This window comes from Crocuta crocuta, unplaced genomic scaffold (assembly GCF_008692635.1).
Source record: "Crocuta crocuta isolate KB4526 unplaced genomic scaffold, BGI_CrCroc_1.0 scaffold132, whole genome shotgun sequence".
In the NCBI taxonomy this organism is placed as follows: Eukaryota; Metazoa; Chordata; class Mammalia; order Carnivora; family Hyaenidae; genus Crocuta; species Crocuta crocuta.
In genome coordinates, this window is record NW_027528611.1 from 285,204 (window position 1) to 302,093 (window position 16,890).

Genomic DNA, 16,890 nt, shown 5'->3' on the forward strand with positions numbered 1-16,890 from the left:
TACACTATTGTATAGTTTATTATATATATAATTATATTAATTAATATATTAATATTTTTCAGTTTATTTTTGAGAGAGAAAGCGTGAGTTGGGGAGGGGCAGAGGGGAGAGAGAGAATCCAAAGCAGTCTCCACTGTCTGTGCAGAGCCCAGTGTGGGGCTCGAACCCACGAACTGTGAGATTATGACCTGAACCGAAGACAATTGCTTAACCAACTCAGCCACCCAGGTTCCCAACACTATTGGGTATTTTAAAATAAAGATTGAATTCATGATTCATAAAGAGCTGTAATTTTACATGTAATGCATAATGATAACATGTATGTTTTATTGGCCACTCAGTGAACACAAATAATGTTACTGTTAAAAATGTCATTTTCCAAAATGGTGATCAAATTCTTGCTGAAGTTTTGAAGAAAAGAATAATATGCCTTCTGTAGGTAGGAGAGTTTGTCCCTAGTGTGAATATTAAAATTATATAAGTAACAAATAAGTAAAATAGGAGTTGTAGGCTCAGATAATATACAAAGGTGGGTTTATAACTTTTTATTGAAGTAATATTGACATACTGTGTAAGTTTAAGGTGTCCATTTGATACATTTATATATTGCAGTATGATTAATAGGCTAGCTAACACCTCTATTAGGTCACATAAATATTTTTTGTGGTGGGAAAAATTAAGATCGAGTCTCTTAGCCACTTTGAAAGTTATAATACAGTGTTGTTGCCTCTAATCACTATCCTGTGTGGGGATACCCAGGACTTATCTACCAGGTGCACATTTGTATTTTACATTTTTAAAAATTTTAGAATAGTTTTAGATTTACAGAAATGTTGTAAAGATAGCACAGATCCCATATATCCCATACCCAGTTTCCTTTATTTTTAAAATCTTACATTAGTATGGGACATTTGTCACCACTGAACCCTACATGGCTGCATTGTTAACTGAAGTCTACACTTTATTCACCTTTCTTTAGTTTTCAGCTACTTTCCTTTGTCTGTTACAGGATCCTATCCAGCATACGATACTACATTTAGTTGTCATGTCTCCTTAGACTCCTGTAGGATGTGATAGCTTTTCACACTTTCCTTATTTTTGAGAATTTTGCTAGTTTTGAGAGTGCTAACTAGTCAGTGTTTCTCAGTTGGGATTTAATTAATATGAATTTTGTCTCATAATGAAACTGGGATTATGGGTTTTTTTGAGAAAGCCTATAGAGGTAAAGTGCCCTTCTCAGCACATCTGATCAAGGGTGCACATTATCAACACAATGTATCAGTGATGATGTTAATCTTGATCACTTGGCTGAGGTAGCTTTGGTCATTTCTTTACTGTGAAGTCAGTTTCCACCCACCACCTTTCCATACTGTGCTCCATGGAAGGAAATCAATATATGAAGCCCACTTCCTTGAAGGGAAAACCAAGCTTTTTGCCTGTCTGAATACTCAGTGAGACTTTTCAGAGTTGGGCAGGCCTATACAGGATATCTCACACCCCCGTTCCACATCCACTAAGAACCAATTGTGAAACCCAACTGAAAATGCCCCACGAGTTTCCAAAACTACCCCTAGGGGTCAGTAATGCCCTGTGGAGAACCACTGGTCTGAGATCTAAAATCTAGTTTCTTTAAAGTGGAGTATGAACTTAAAGCATTTACAAAGGAATCTGAGTTCAGAATCCATAGTTTCATGCTTTCCTCCTTATTCACATGTTTTGCCTCTAATTCAGGACTAAGTCATTTTAGCTTTTTATCTTTCAGAGTTCTTCAGGTGTTCAGCTTTCCTTTTATATAAACATTTTATTGTTTTATATATTTCATTAAATTATACATTTATAATTATGAGAATAACTGTCTTGAACATGTGGTCTGTCAGTAGACATGACTGACTCGGTAAGCACACAACTCATTAGGTAAGTGGAAGTGTGCAGGTGTCTGAGAGCGTGACCAACTGTTTATAGTTATTCAGACTGCCAGGGCATCAGTCCTTTACTGAGGAAATGGTAAGTCAGATTAATGCAATAATCTGTGAAGTGGAAACGGGTTAAGAGAATTTTTACTATAGATGCATTGATTTGAGTCCTATCAATATTAGCAAAGATTACAGGAGATTTTTTTTTTAATGGCAATACCTAGGACTGCTGTACTTGAAATGAAACAGGCACTTTCATAGACCTAATCCAAACTTTTGACACATCAATTTTGCATTAGGTTTCAAGAGTCATCCAGGACTTTAAAATGTTCAGATCCTTGGGGCGCATGGGTGGCTCAGTTGGTTAACCATCTGACTTTGACTCAGGTCATGATCTCACGGTTCATGAGTTTGAGCCCCACATCAGGCTTTCTGCTGCCAGCACATAGCCCTCTTGGATCCTCTGTCTCCATCTCTCTAAAAATAAGTAAAAAAAAAATAAGCATAAAAAATTTATTAAAAAATGTAGTCTAAAATTGGACCTCAAGTCTATGGCCCACTTTGAGCATGAGCGCCATCTGTGTTTATCTGAGAAAGTGCTAGTCAGTGTATTTGGGGGACCAACGTAATCATTTTACCAGTGTACTGAACAGCCTCACTATTCCCAGGGGTGGTCCATGTACCAGCAGCATCAGCATCCCTGGAGAGGTAGTTAAAAATTAAGATCTTCAGGCTTCACCCGAGACCTACTGAATGAGAAGCTTTATTTTCAAAGGATCTCCAGGCAATTAGCGTGCACAATAGTTTTGAGAAGCACTGTTGTACAGACTTCTTTTTAAAACCACTGATCTCAGAGAATTATATTTACAAAAATATGATTTTTTTCTCCCACTATTATAAATATAGTAAAACACTCATTATTTGTAGCAGCGGATATAAGGGATTTGTATCTAATCTACAAACTCAGAGGTGTGTAAGAAATGGAATTTTTATTCTACTGGCACATAATTTAAAGGCTCCATTTTCTGCGGGGTTTGTGGAAACTGAATCTCAATAAATTCAGGATCTCTTCCTGCTGCTTTTCTCTGAGGTAAAATCTTAAATTCCTGTAATGTCTAGAAAGTTGGAGGAGCGTGAGCATCTGACCTTCCACAGGAGAACCATTCTGTTGGCATTTGCTAAAATGTCAAGTATCCTGTTTGGTCCTTTGTTATAGATCTATGTGGCTTGCTGTTAGACCATCATTCATTCTTACTGCTGGGGCTCTCTCAGGTCTGTTCCCTCCCTTGCTATTTCATTCTGCTATTTCCATATTATGTCAGCTATTTCCATTTTGAGATTTCCATGCCATGTCAGGGAAATCTTGGGGGGTAAGACTTCTCATCAGTAACAGTTACCGAGGGAGCACTGGGTCATTCTGCAGCTCTTACATCACATGGGGATGTTTTCACGGGGAACCTAACTCGTGAGGTTTATATATGGTCCTACCTATTAGACATCTCTCACAGCCATTTCTTCAGGGATCTTGCTGACTTCCAGGGTTTCTACCTAGAAAGCCAAGGGGAAAAAAAAAGACCCTTTTCCATTCAGATCTGCAGATAATCTATCTCAGGACTCTGATTTCCCTTTATCTTAACCCACAGGTGCTGAGGAAGGTACACCCTCTTCTTGGGGATTCACCAGGTCTCAGAGTTCTCCCTATTGACCCCTCTCCTCATGACTCACAGCATAAAGGTTTAGATTTTTGAAAGTCAAAGGCTTTTTTTCTTTCGTAACATCCCTAAGGCCTGTATTCTAGCTGCCTGAGTGGAGAAGGGCCATGAGTCACAGAAATGTTGGGAGAAAAGTTAACATTTTAAAATATCATGTCACATGAATAATAGGATATAAATCCTTTAAGGATTTATATGAGATTTATAAATCCTACAAGGATTTATATCTAATTATTATTTTATTATTATAGTGTGCTCAGCATGTCTTGGAGCACACAATCAATAATATTAAGTGTTCTCATAGAACCAGAAGGCTGGAAGTATGCAACAGGGATCCTGTACTGCGAATGTTATAATTTGCGGAGAAAAGTACACAAAACAACTACAGCACAACAGCAAAGCAAACTATCAAGAGTAAAATGGGTTTAAAAGCAATAATAACTACCCTACTTGGGGCTATTAGTGGCAAGTTATAACACCTGAAGGACTTGTTTGAAGACTCCACCTCTTAAATCAGTGTTCCTTTGATTTGGGAGCAAGGACCTCCAGACAAGCAGGGCCGAGATCTGTAGGAATAGGAAGCACAGATGCGCCAAGTGAATAACCAAGCAATGGTGGGGGGCAGGGGCTGCTCACACTTCCACTCCTTGGTTTCTGAACCCATATAATGACTATTGGGTGTACAGCGCTAATAATGATAATGATACTTGATTTAGGGTATATAATGTGCTCTGGCAGATGGCCTCTCATCATTGCAGGGTTATATCTCCAAGTGGACACGTCAGCTACACCTTCAGAAGAGCTTGTCATCACATTCTCATACCAGCAGCTTCTTATGTCTCCAAATCAAATTTAAACTGTCTCAGGCATCCACATGCCATTTAAGTAGGAAGTTCAGAATCATTCTTTTGGTGCAGTATGTGATAGATCTTGTGAGTTCTGTGGACATGTGTCTACTGCTACACCTCTTTTGATGTAAAATGAATCCTTTGGCTGCCATCACCCTGAGAAGAATATGTTCCAGGCAGCCACTGCCCTTCTAGCCTAGAGCCCAGCATGGGATGCATGGAGCAGAGCCATCCCAGGTGTCCCACAGCCTGAAACATAGTGACCTTAGCTGATCTGCACAAGCAAGAATAAGTGCTTATTGTATGCTACTGAGATTTTTGTGACTGCTTGTTACACAGCATTTTGTGGACAATAACTGACTGGCACACTTCTTTATCATTATCCCCCAAATTTCTTAGTTTGTTTTATTTTCTAACTTCTTAAGTGGAGTGATTACTTGTCAATACTATTTTCAAATCTGAAAAGTGCATTTAAAAATATTCGGTTTTTTTCCTGATGATACAAACAAGTGGAAAGATGTTCCATGCTACTGTTAAAATGCCCATGCTACCCAGAGCAACCCAGAGATTTAATGGAATCCCTATCAAAATATCAACAGCATTTTACACAGAACCAGAACAAATAACCCTAAAATTTTTATGGAACCACAAAAGACCCCAAGTAGTCAAAGCAGTCTTAAAAAAGAACAAAACTGGAGGCATCACAATCCCAGTTTTCAAGATATACCACAAAGCTGTAGTAATAAAAGCAGCATGGTACTGGAACAAAAATAGACACATAGATCAACAGAACAGAATAGAGAGCCCAGAAAAAAACCCCATGATGATATGGTCAATTAATCTATGACAAACAAGGCAAGACTATGCAATGGGAAAAAGAATATCTGTTCAACAAGTGGTGTTGGGGAAAATGGAGAGTTACATGCAAAAGAATGAAACTGGACCATTTTCTTACACCATACACAAAAATAAGCTCAAAATGAATCAAGGACCTTAATGTGAGACTTGAAACCATAAATACCTGGCACAGGCAGCACAGGCAGTAATTTCTCTGACATGGAGTGTAACAACATTTTTCTAGATATGTCTCCTAAAGCAAGGGAAACAAAAGCAACAATAAACTATTGGGACTACATCAAAAACAAAACAAAACAAAACAAAAAAAACATCTGCACAGCAAAGGAAACAGTCAGCAAAGTAAAAGATTACCTACTGAATAGGAGAAGATACTTTGCAAATGACATATCTGGCAAAGGGTTAGTATCCAAAATACATACTTATGCAACTTATACAACTCAACACCCAAAAAACCAAATAGTCCAATTAAAAGATGAGCAGAAGACCTGAATAGACATTTTCCCCAAAGACCTACAAATGGCCAACAGACACAAAAGATGTTCAACATCACTAATCATCAGGGAAATGCAAATCAAAACCACAATAAGATGTCACCCCACACCTGTCAGAACGGCTAAAATAAAAAATACAAGAAAACAGGTTTTGGTGAGGATGTGGAGAAAGGGAAACCCCTTTGTACTGTTGGTGGGGATGCAAACTGGTGCAGCCACTGTGGAAAACTGTATAGGGTTTCCTCCAAAAATTATATATAGAATTACCCTGTGATCCATTTATTCCACTACTGGGTATTTACCCAAAGACTATGAAAACACAAATTTGAAAAGATATATGCACCCCTATGTTTACTGCGGCATTATTTACACTAGCCAAATTATGGAAGCAGCCCAAGTGTCCACTGATAGATGAATGGATAAAGAAGATGTGATACACACACACACACAGAAAGATTACTCAGCCATAAAAAGAATGAAATCTTGCCATATGCAACAATGTGAATGGCATAATGCTAAGTGACGTAAGTCAGGGAAAGACAAATACCATATGGTTTCACTCATACGTGGAATTTAAAAAACGAATGAACAAAGAAAAAAAGAAAAACCAGGAAACAGACTCTAAACTACAGAGAAAAAAACTGGTCAGCAGAGAGGAGATGGGTGGGGGGTGGATGAAATAGGTGAAGGGGATGAAGAGTGCACTTACGATGTGCACGGAGTAATGTATAGAGTTGTTGAATCACTATATTGTACACCTGAAACTAACTTAACACAGTATGTTAACTAAAGTGGAAGTAAAAAAAAAAAAAGAGGTATTGTTAAAATGAAAATTAAAAATATTAGTTTTTCCTCAGAACTATTTTGGTCACATAGTACAGCTTTTGATGTTAGATGCCGTTTATTGCATTGTGGCTAGCTAGTAAATGAGAAGTGTATCATTTCTTCCTTTTGAAATTTACTATAATTTTCTTTGTGAATAAGCATATGCTTGACTCTTGTGACTATTCCTTGGATAAGAACAGTATGTATCTTCTGTTATGGCCTACTAAGTTCTACTTACAAATGCTAGATCAAAGTCACTGAGAATTTAATTAAAATCCTCCACAGCCACTACTTTTTTCTCCCCCTCCTCCTCTCTTTCTTCCTCTTTTTCTTCTTCCCCTTCCTCTTCCTCTTATTTGTCTACTTGATGCAATAAATCCTAAGAAACATATGTTAAGGTCCCCTAATAAAATTGTAGTTTTACAAAAATCTTATTTTTGAAAAGTTTTTGCCTTCTATAGTTTGCTACGATAGTGTTTGATAATTAAAGGTTTATAACAGATCTTAATTTCTTGGGCTTTTATCATACAAAATATCCTTTCTTTTTCTGTGTAATGCTGTTGGTCTTGAATTCCATTATATGTGAACTTAATATTGCTGCCTCTACTTTCTTTCTGTTTGCATTTAGCTGAAATTTTTGCTCTTTCTCCTTTTAAAATTTTTTTTCAATATTTATTTATTTTTGAGAAAGAGAGAGACAAAGTGTGAGTGGGGGATGGGGCAGAGAGAGGGAGACACAGAATTCAAAGCAGGTTCCGGCTCTGAGCTGTCAGCACAGAGCCTGATGTGGGGCTTGAACTCACGAACTGCTACATCATGACCTGAGCCAAAGTTGGACGCTTAACCAAATGAGCCAACCGAGACACCCAGGTGCACCTCGTCTTTCTCCTTTTAAAGTTTGTCTACTTTATTATTTTTAACAAACAAAATATACAGAAAAGTGAATAGCTTCCCTCTCCTCCTCCAATTACAGCTATCTTGAAGAAATTTACATTAAAAAGTTGATGTATACCTTTCCTTCCACACCATTCTCTAAGTACATAAAAGTAAGTATAAATGTGTTGCTGTTGGCTGAACAATGGCTCCCTGAAATAACCAGGTCCTACTCTCTGGGGCCCATGAATGGTAACTTATTTGGAAAAATGGTCATTGTATATGTGGTTAGGTTGGGGATCTTGAGATGAGGATGTTATCCTGGCTTATCTAGGTGGGCCCTAAATGCAATCATATGTGTCCTTGTAAGAAAAAGTCAGAAGGACATTTGACACAGAAGAGAAAAAGTTAATTTGACAATCACAGTAGAGACTGGAGTGATGTAGCCACAAGCCAAGGAATGCTGGCTGCCTGCCACCAGAAGCTGGAAAAGACAAGGGACAGAAGCTCTTCTAATGACTCTGGAGAGAACATGAAAAGTAAAGATATTTATAATAATCTTTGATATATCTTGAGATATGTAATGGATGTACAACGCTCCATTAACTCTCAAGGTATGAATATAGTTCTAGCACTCTCCTAATCAAATTGAAATTGGTTTAAGCACCCAGATGTCATTAGGTAGGAAATACAGAATCCCTTTATTGGGCTATTCCCACTGACTCTAAATTGATTTTTCTCAATGAAATATGCATACCTTCTGTATCAAATCATCTGGAGGTATTGTTAAAGACTCTCACAATATCCATAATCAGAATCTCTCGGGCACCTGGGTGGCTGAGTCGGTTAAGCATTTGGCTTTTGGTTTAGGCCCAGGTCATGATCTCACAGTTCATGAGTTTGAGCCCCACATGGAGCTGTCAGTGCAGAGCCTGCTTGGGATTCTGTCTTCCCCCTTCCCCTGCCCCTCCTCTGCTCCCTCTCTCTGTCTCTCTCCAAATAAATAAATAAACTTAACATTAACAAAAAAATCTCTGGCAGTGAGACTGGACATGCCCCAAATCACTCCTTTTTTTTTTCAAATTTTTTTTATTTTTGAGAGAGAGAGAGAGAGCGAAAGGAGAGAGAAGCAGAGAGTGGGGGAAGGGCAGAGAGAGGGAGAGATACAGAATCTGAAGCAGGCTCCGGGCTCGGAGCTGTCAGCACAGAGCCTGACATGGGGCTCGAACTCATGAACCATGAGATCATGACCTGAGCTGAAGTTGGACCCATAACCAACCAGGTGTCCCGCCCCAGGTCATTCTTATACACACTTAACACATGACCTTTCTTAGTCTGAAATTCCTATAGACTGGCACTCTCCAATGGAATTTTCTACAGTGATAGAAATGTTCTACACATGCACTATCCAGCCTCTAGCCACATGTGGTTATTGAGACCTTGAGATGTGACTAGTATTACTGAGGAGCTGAATTTCTAATTAAAGGCAAAAGGTCACATGTGGCTAGAGGCTACCATATTGGAGGGCACAGTTTTAGACTATTAGTCCTTGTGAGCAAAAAACTGTATCTTCAATCTCTGTACCCCCTCTGCCTGGTGCATGGTACCCTGTGAATAAATACTGAAACAGGAAACACGCCTGCGCTATTTCCATTCTTTGAGGTTCCTGGTATATTAAGAAATGACAAAACACAATTGCAAAATTTGTGGTATATTGTACTTGTTTATTTTACACTTTTTTTTTTCTTCTGATGAGGAATTTAAAGATCTCCTCCCTAAGCAATTTTCACATATGCAATACAGTATTATTTACTATAGCCACCATGCTGTATATTCCATCTCCATGCATTGTTTTATAAGAAGTTTCTACCTCCTGACTCCCTACACGCATTTCATCCACTCTCCATCCTCTGCCTCTGGTAACTACCAATCTGTTCTCTATATGGTTGAGCTTGTCTTTGTTGTTGTTACTGTTTTAGATTCCACATTTATGTTAGATCATATGGTATTTGTTTTTCTGTCTGACTTATTTAGCATAATGCCCTCAAGGTCCATCCAAGCTGTTGCAAATGGCAAAGATTTCATTCTTTTTTTATGGTTGAATAATATCTATTGTTCATATATACCACATTATCCATTCATCCTTTGGACACTTAGTTTCCATATGTTGGTTATTTTAAATAATACTTCAAATAGCATGAGAGCACATATATGTGTTTATATTAGTGTTTTTGTTTTCTTCAGATAGTGGAATCGCTGGATCATATATGGTAGTTCCATTTTTAATCTTTTGAGGAAACCCCATACTGTTTTCCACAGTGGCTGTACCAACTTACATTCCCACCAACAGTGCACAAGTGTTCCCATTTCTCCACATCCTCGCCAACACTTGTTGTTTCTTACCTTACGCTTTCAAAGTACACTTATTGTCCTATTCTCAAGATAATTATAAGATCAAAATATTACATCATGGACACATTATCTGATGGCAATGCCTAATTGTTATGGGGATATTCAATTGCCTTTCTACCTTTAACAAATATGAAAGATGTATTAAGACAATAATGAATTCTGCTTTAAGATTTTCTGTGTACCATAGCCAAAACATGGAAAGAGCCTAAGTGTCCATCAACAGATGAATGGATCAAGAAGATGTGGTTTATGTATACAATGGAATACTACATGGCAATGAGAAAGAATGAAATCTGGCCATGTGTAACAACATGGATGGAACTTGAGGGTGTTATGCTGAGCGAAATAACTCAGGTAGAGAAGGACAGCTACCATATGTTTGCACATATGGGAGGATTATTTGGAACTTAACGGAGGACTGTGGGGAAGAAGAAGGGGGAAGTGGGGGGGGGGGGAGGGAGGGAAGCAAACCATGTGAGACTCTTGAATGTTGAGAACAAATTGAGGACTGATCAGTATGGGGGGGGATGGGAAGGGGGTGATGGGCATGGAGGAGGGTACTTGTGGGGATGAACACTGGGTGTTACATGGAAACCAACTTGACAATAAATTATTTAAAAAAAATAAAAGATCTGTGTACCTTCAGTTAAAGCATATATGTGTATATACATACATCAGTGAATACAAATCAGATCACTTGTATTAGTGATCACTTGTATTAGATCTACCTTGTATTAGGTAGAAAGGAATTTAAGCCAAGAATATGATTTAGATTAGATTACAAAAATTCTGGCTTACTATAAGAATATACTGAGAGAAGTTCTGAGAAAATATTTAATTAGAGAATTAGGGACTTGAAGTTTCCTACTTATGTCTGCCAATCATTACTTTATCTCCATCAAAAAGAAAAAATCAAAATTAAAAGAATGACATAGTAAAGATATGCAATGACATTAAAACTTCCTTGAAAATAATTCATATTTCTAGCTTTATTTAGCTGAAGTAAAACCTTAGAGACCTTATAAACAAGACATTGTTATCAGCATGGAAGAAACATAAGTTTCAACTTCTGCTTGAAGGGCAAGTGGCTACCTTTAAGGTAGTCATCATTAAATGCTTGTCATTCATTTCTTTACATTTTTCCACAATCAATTGAAGTGGCCAGTGCAATTATACATAGCATGCAGTCCGAGCAGTAGAAAACCCAAATTTAAGTAGGTTAGGACCAGGGAACAAATTAGAATGCAGGTAGGCATTGAACCAAAACTTGATTCAGAGCTTCATGTTGGCCAAAGTGAAAAGGAAAACACATCCAATTATATAATCTACTTGTCTGTAAGGAAGACCTATTCAGTTATTTAAGGGTATCCAAGCATTTCATGACACTTGGCTCTGAAAGAAAATTCTCTCATGGGCTTTTCCATGGAAAACATAAAATGACTGCACAACATCCCTACAGTAAAAGTACTAGCGGGCTCTGTGGAGCTCTCTGTTCCAGAATCCCTTAATGTATGGTAAAGACACAATTTTCAAAAGACAAGTCATTAAAAGGTTCCTGGTAGGGGGTGAAGAAGGTTTCTGTGTATACGAGCTCAGGATAATATGATCAGGTATGTATGTAGTTTTCTTATGGACCAGCTAATATTCTGTACTTGACTAAAGGCTGATTCATATTGTTTAGAATTCAGGAATCCAATTAGCAGGTGGTTGACAGCTTTTTGTGAAGAAGTCCCACTGAGATTCTCACCTACATAGAAACATTTCTCTTTACAAGATGGTGAACAGTGACAACCTGGAGGGAATCCAGGATTTTTCTTTAAAAACAACTCCTTAAAAATAAGAAAATTTAGTAAGTATTTGAGTCCATAAACTTTCACTCAATGGAGCAGAGGGTCTGCAAGCCCACATACAAGTCTGTTTTGTTTGTTTTGTCTTGACAAAGTTCATGTTAGTTACCAATACTTAGAGATCAATAGATTTCAAGTCAAGCAACCCTGGATGCTCATATCACCACTTGGCAACAATCTGTTGTGTTGAGTGTAGAGCATTTACTCACCCCTTAGGTATTTGAATGCCCTGTTGGACAATGAAGATTTAGATTGAAAAATCTTCAAAGAAGAAATTATTGGTTGTTCACATTGACTATGGAAAAATCTGAATAATGCTCCTCTGAAATGTATGGCTTTTAGTAAAGTGATCAGCCAGTAAATCTACCTGCAGGAAATACTTGCAAGATATACTCTTAAATAAAGAAATGAATCTGGTATTAAGTTACTGGATCTAAGGCAATAAAACTTGAGAACATGTACCAAAATAATTATTTAATTTTAGGGCAGGTGATCTTTATCCATTCTTTCAGCCAATGGTAAACCACAAAATCAATTGTACATTAAAGACCAGTATAATAAAATGTCAGCATTAAGGAAGATAATTGACTTTCCATCTCTAAAGCAAGGTAGCATATGTCAGAATAATCCAAGAGTGGTTTCAAATTACTTAGCTATAGGTTACAAAACAAGGAGGGCCACAACTTGATTCTTACAGGCTACTTGAAATACCTTCTGATATGTCTGAACACAAATTCTATTGATTTGGACTTTCAAGAGATGAAGAAGTCCTGGTTTCCTAGGAACTAGGATTCTACACTGAACTCATGGAATTTTTTTTTTAATATTTTTTATTTATTTCTAGGATAGAGAGAGAGAGACAGCGTGAGCAGGGGTGGGTCAGAGAGAGAGGGAGTCACAGACTGAAACAGGCTCCAGGCTCTGAGCTGGCAGTCAGCACAGAGCCCGACACGGGGCTCGAATCCACGAACTGCGAGATCATGACCTAAGCGAAAGTCAGACGCTTAACCGACTAAGCCACCCAGGTGCCCCTGAACTCATGGAATTTAACCTGAAACACAGAGAAAAGCCCGAGAAATCATTTGATGAAAGCATTCTTTTATTTGCTTTTCCCAATTATAAATGTACACTGTCAAAAATTTAGAAAATAAAGAAGAATTTAGATGATTTTCCCCCCAACATTTTATTTTGAAAAATTTCAAGCCAACAGAATACAGACATGCAGGCCAACCCAGTTGCTAATGCTGAGCCACAAATTTACTCAGAGCTTCTTGGCAGTCAAAGCAAAAGGAGACAACAGCCAGTTATATAATTCACATTGCCTATAAGGAGAAAACGTATCAGTTACTCAAGTGTAGCCAAGTGTTTCATGACATCGGGGCCTAAGAAAAAATTCTCTTGTATTCATTTAACATGGAATACAAAGCAATATTACACACAATTAACATTCCTACAGTAACTGCATTGATGAGTTCCTGAAACTATATCATCTAGAATCCCTCAATGTTAGCAGGGGGTGCTTGGTATAAAGGTAGCAGCCTGGAGGTGAAAAGCATGGACTCTAGACCTTCACCGCCTAGGGCTGAATGCTGGCCCCGTCAGTTATTAATTGTGTGAAAATCAGTAAAAGTATTTCCTGACTTATAGTATTGTGATAGTATTGTGATTAATATCACAAATCTCAAAGAGCTGTTATGAGGCTCAAGTGGGTTAATGCCTATTATGTACCTAAAACAGGCCCTGGCACAGAGTAAGCATCACCATAATTACAGTAAATGCTAAAATAAAGGTGCGCACATGATATAATAATACAGAGGAAGGGTACTTAAACCAAGGGCCTGAGGGAAGGTTTTCTGGAAGGAGGATGCCTGTGCTGGGTCCAAATTTTAGTGTACTACTTAACTGTTGTTAGTATGACCTTGACCAGATTACTTAAACTTTGTAGCTTCATCTGCTGTAACAGAGATATAATGTCAGTTAGTTGGTGACATAATAAGCTGATGGTCGCAGAATTAAATGAGATAATATATGAGAATTAGATAAGCAAATGTAACAGAGCATGGAAGTATAACAACTAGTGGTTTCTTCTTGGATTTGGTAGAAAAGTAAAAAAAAAAAAAAATTCCTCTTTGCATCAACTTTCATGTATGTTCATTTTTTCCAGTTAAACAGTGTTAGTTGAGTAGTAGTTGTACATAAATTATCTTTCAAATCACAACAAAACTACCTAGAAGAATGTTAAATGATCAGCATTGGTTTAGCACAGCTCTCATTTTTTTTAATGCCAAGTAGGATTTGAAGTATGCTGTTATAAGCAAACGAGTCTAATATAAAGTTGGGGGGATTATCTAGGAGTTTATGTGAAAATCATAGACTCAGCCTGATCTCTCCTTCGGTACAAGAGGAAACCAAAGCCTGGAAGTTAAGTGATTTGCCCAAGGTTATCTAGCTAGTTAATTGCCAGAACCAAGACTAGAGTCTCAAACTCCCATCAGTCCAAAGGCCAATACACTATATTGACCTGCCTTTCAGACCCCAGTCATTTGATGTCTATATCCGCTACCTTACTAAAGCCATTATTATTGGTCACCAATCATTTTTGTGTTGCTAAATCCAGTCAGTGCTTTTCAGCTGTTGATATACTTAAGCTGTTTGTAATCTCTGACTCTGATGACCCCGCCTCCATCTTGCAATTTTTTCCAACCTTGGCTTTTGAGGCATTATGCTCATTTAGCTCTTTTATCTCTCTGGCCACTGTTCCTCAGACTTCTTTGTGGGCTTCTGTTCCTCGGCCACTCCCCTTTAAAGTCAGTGCTTCCTGGGACTGTACTCCTTGGTCCTTTTTATTGTTTCTTCTAGATTTTCTCTGATTCATCTCATCCATGCCTAGGACTTAAATTACCAATTACAAGTCAATGTCCTCTAACTCAACTTTTTTGACTATTTTGACTCAACTTCTCTCCTCATTCATAGATCTGTGTAATTCAGCTGCTTATTGAATGTTTTCCTCTGGACACGGAGGTTCCTTGCATCAAGTCACAGTCACAATGCAAGAGTCTTTGAGGGAACCCGAGAAACTTGCACCCTTCTTTTTCAGATAAAGGAGAATGTGGCAGAAGACCTACTACCTATCATCTTTATTACTGACTGTCTTAGTTTCCTACTGCTGTTGTAACAAATACCACAAACTTAGTAAAGAACACAAATTTATTACCTTAGAGTTCTGGAGATCAGAACTGCTCTAAAATCAAGGTATTGGCAGAGCTGCGTTCTTTCTGGCGGCTTTATGGAAGAATCCATTTCCTCGCCTTTCCCATCTTCCAGACCTGTCTGCCTTCCTCGGCTCCATCTTCAATACCAGCAGTGCAGATTCTTCAAATCTCTCTTTCTCTCTGACCTTTGTTTCCATCATCATAGCTCTATCCCTGATTTTGACCTTCCTGCCTCCAAGCCCAGCTAGATAATCTAAAATAATTTCTCCATCTCAAGATTCTTAACTTAATCACTATCTGCAAAGTCCCTTTTGCCATGTAAGGGAGGGAACATAGTCACAGATTCTGGGGATTAGGGCATGAACATCCTTGGGGAGGGGGGACATTACTCTGTATAATACAACTGGCAAAGCTGGTATCTGATACTGCTGTGGACAGTGAGCTTCACAATGCCAACCTCTGAAATTAAATAGGTTTACTAACTTTGTAACCCTGAACCAGGCATCTCAAACTCACCCCAGGTCCTGGTCTTTCAGAACAGGAGAACACTAGAGCATTGCACCCTGCCCATGCAAGGCTTGAACCTACAAACTGTGAGGTCATGACCTGAGCTGAAACCAACAGTCAGATGCTTAACCACTTAACCACTTAATCTACTGAGCCACTCAGGCGCCCCAGGTTTCCCCTTTTACATTCATCAATCAGGAAGTTACTGCTTGAGGGAGGAGGGAGCTGGAGAATGCGCAGTGAGAGGCCAGGAGTGTTATCTTAATGGATTCACTTCACCTGGAAAGAGACCTTATGAGTGGAGATGGTTTCCCCCACAAATATATCTATATTTGAACTCATCATCGTCTCATCCCACAAATCTGATCAACCTTCAAGACTGTCAACACCACTATCTATTAACTTAGTACAGAGACTTGTGGATAACCCAGACTCATCTTCTCATCTTGTGAAACGGTTCCACCTGTTCCACCATCTACTCCGGCATCCATACTAGAAACTTGGCCTACTCACGTATCCCCCGCTCAGTACTGTCAATTCTACCACCTTAATAGCACTCACGTCCATTCCTTTCCCTAGATTCCCACTGCCAATACCGTTGTTAAGACTCTTATCGCTTAACTGGAATACAGCAATGGTCTCAATACTGGTTTTCCGCCTCAAGACTTAACCTTTCCCGTTTTCACTTCCATACCTTTGCTCATAAAACATCCTTTACCTGAAATTATGTTTTTTTGGTTAGTCTCCAAACCCTAGTACCCCAGTTTGCCCAAGCGTCAAGCAAAACTGACTATCCAACATCAGCCAGGATCAGACTTGAAATTCGTGTCTGACTCCGAAGTCCAGGCCGTCATCTGCTCTTGCTCGACTGCCTTCTAACAAAAATATTTTAAAGTCTAGTGGACTTTATACTTTACAAAGAATCTCCGCATACAATATTTTGTCCTAGCCTCACAATTCCTCAATGTAGGCAAGATGGGTACTGTTACCTCATTTATAAAATGAGGAAACGGAATTCAAGTCTCGATTCACCACTCCCTGTTGCTGGGTTAACAAGTGTCACTCAGCAGTCTTCCGCGTTAACAGCGACCTCGGCCCCTTTTGGTTCCACTCCTTGTATAACCTTCCTGCACTTCGCAGAAGTGGCGGTTGGGATCCGCGCCAGTCTGGACAAGGCAGCTGCTCTGGAACCTCGCGACGGGGACCTTCCCATCTGCAGTGACGCGATCGGTGACGCCATACAGTGACGTACGGTGACGTGCTTACCCGGAGCCAGGTGCCTACAGGGCAGCCACACCCTGGGGCCCCCGGCTCAGGAAGGCGACGGGTTGGGCGGGTGGGAAAACGGCGCAAAACCCGCCTAAGATCTTGGGGCCCTAAACCCTCGGATCA

The 16,890-nt window shown here is 38.9% G+C and overlaps 1 long non-coding RNA gene across 1 annotated transcript; it reads right to left on the minus strand.

Moving 5' to 3' along the window:
• Positions 1-12,943: 12,943 nt before the first annotated feature.
• On the minus strand, positions 12,944-16,454 carry LOC144224051 (uncharacterized). Its single transcript, XR_013332890.1, has 2 exons — positions 14,994-16,454; positions 12,944-13,101 (listed from the first exon to the last, which is right to left on the minus strand). It is a non-coding gene; the product is annotated as an uncharacterized LOC144224051 (long non-coding RNA).
• Between the last annotated feature and the right edge of the window lie 436 nt (positions 16,455-16,890).